We start from the raw sequence: 2,613 nt of genomic DNA, 5'->3' as shown, positions 1-2,613 counted from the left end.
AAGAAATATTTTAGTAAATTTACTTTTTCCTTCATTGGTCTAGGGTAATAAGTAGTTATTTCCAAAGTAGGCCCTGATTTGTGATAGAATTTCAGGTGCCATGTGTTTTGCATTCTGCCCTAGGTGGCCTACCACCTGCAAAGTCAGTACATGGAGGCATAAAAAGAAACTAGGAAATGATAATGGATAAATGCTTACCCTTGCTGATAATGAAAAACACAAAATAATTCAAACATTGCATTTGAGGTTTTCATCTTTAATGACCAAATACTTGTAAAAGTGTGGCTAAGCTGAAACTTTAGTCATTACTAATGGTAATTTTTTTAAAAATCTTCTCATCTTTTCGGCAAGCACCATTTAACCAAGTAATTCCAATTCTGAGAGTCCATGTGGTATAAAAAGGAAAGAGTAGAGCTCTAGTGTCAGACAAATCTAGGTTTAAATCTTGGCTTTGCCACTGCTAAAGATGACCTTCAGTTTCCTCCTAATAATTCTGTCTCATGGTTGGTAGCTTTGTAAAAGATAGTCTTTATAAAGTGGTTTCAGAAAATGGAAAGTAGAGTGATGGACCCTTCTGCTATAAGCACACAGAAAATACTGAGTAATGTAAAATTAAAGAATTAAATTAGATAGGTTTGAAAGAAATCAGTGGAAACCTAAAGCCTGGTCAGTGAGGCTTACCGGGGAAGGGGTGGTGGAAACCAGACACTGATTGGGGCACTGGGGACATCCCAGTAAAAATTTGGGATTTTTTTCAAGTATAATGAGAAGCCTTTGGAGCGGTAACACCTAGTTGTCCTGTTTCACCTGGGGTATTTATTTTCCTTTTCTGGGAGATTCCACACACAGCAAATAGTTGCTAAATGCCCAAGTAAAAAGGCCATTGTAATAAATTGAGGAATAAAAAGTTTTTAAAGACATGATTCCATTTTCAGTGGAATTGTCTTTGGGAAAGACAGTGAAAGGTTTCCGTACATAAAACAATACCAGGGACTCTTCATTTGTCACACTGGTGTAGTCACCACCTAAGAGTTTCTGTGATGCTTGACACCCACCCTCCCAGCCTCCCTCATCCCACACACTCACAGAAGACAGAAGAGGACGGGACAAGGAGAGGCTGCTTTACCAACTGGCTTTGAGGTTGGAATTGAGACCCTCACCATTCATAATATTTCCTAATTCCTAATAAAGTGCAATTTTAATAATTTCATAATCTAATTTAATAACTTTTATAAAATGGATTTTTGTTATAAATAATAATTTAGAGAGCATGGTTTGACTGTATTAAATCCCAAGCAACACATCTTAAAGTGGAAGTGGAGCTAAGTATGTATATACATTCTCAGAGAATGCCAAGAAAAGTTTGTTTCACTCTAAATCTTTGTTATTCTCAAATTGAGACCATTTTAGCAACATTTTTAAATGGGTTAGTACAATGAAAAGCAGATCTTAAAATACATAAAACAAGCATTTTAGGCAAAAATCCAGTTTTTATAGTTCTTTGCCATCTTAGGGATAGTCATCTAGTTCCTGAAAGGGTTTATGCCTACAGATAAAATAAGCATAGGTTACAAACGGGCTGCCTCTATCCCCTCCACCCCACCCCCTCTTGGAGTGCTTTAATTAGAAAGATACTAACGTAGATTAAAGTCTTAGCGATGCTCAAATTCCTCCCTTGACCTGGAGAAAACCACAGCCATTGAGAATCTGCTGTTACAGAACATCGTCCAAAGTTTTCTCCAAGTGCACCAGTGAGCTTAAATAAAGCACCCAGGAAGGGACTGCATGTAAGAGGAAAAGGTGACCCCCAATACACACTGATAATTTGACTCACCTATGCTCTCACCTTCTGGATCAGAGCATTTAAAGTGTCCAGCACATTGTTTCCATGCAGAAGTGTAACCTGTCAGTGCAGGAACAAGCTAGGATAATCTTTCAGATGTAAGTGAAGGACCCTCTGGCTTGTCCTTTACATTTGCCTCAGTTGGGTATTTATGTACAAGACACAGTAACCACTGAAGCGGTATAGGATTCAAGCAAACCAAAAAGCAAATCCTTGCATATTACTTAGAGTCCAATGAGATAAAATGATGGATCAAAGGATTATTTTTGCTTGATAAAGCATTTTGGGTTCTCATTGGACTCAGTTTTCCACAGGATGTTGTCCTCAAGGGCTGGAATTTGGAAATTCCACTACAGCCCTATAATCAGTCAGCTCTGATTAATTTAATTGAAACAACTCTTGATGAAGCCCTGCTGTGCCTATAATTTAAAATTTAGAAATGGATAGAGAGAGGGGTGGATAGTGTGAAGGATTTTTTTCCCTCTGAAATTAGCTTAGTGTATTAATTCAGAAAGTCGTCGGTTGCATCTGACTGTATGCCTTGGTAATCTGAACCATCTGCCTCTCTGTACTAAGGAGTTCACCTCTCTAATCCAGTTTACAGCCCACAAACCACTCTTCTCTGTCATGCCCTTGAACAGATGAGGCTGTGCAAAGTCCTTTGCTTTTAAATGTGTGACTGTCCTAGAGGATATTTGGAGGTTTTGTGAGGTGTTTTTTCCTTCAGGTTTTGTCTGAGTTTTTGATTTTCTTTTTCTGGGGCAGAAACA

Source organism: Hippopotamus amphibius, chromosome 11, assembly GCF_030028045.1.
Source record: "Hippopotamus amphibius kiboko isolate mHipAmp2 chromosome 11, mHipAmp2.hap2, whole genome shotgun sequence".
In the NCBI taxonomy this organism is placed as follows: Eukaryota; Metazoa; Chordata; class Mammalia; order Artiodactyla; family Hippopotamidae; genus Hippopotamus; species Hippopotamus amphibius.
This window is presented reverse-complemented; position numbering follows the sequence as displayed.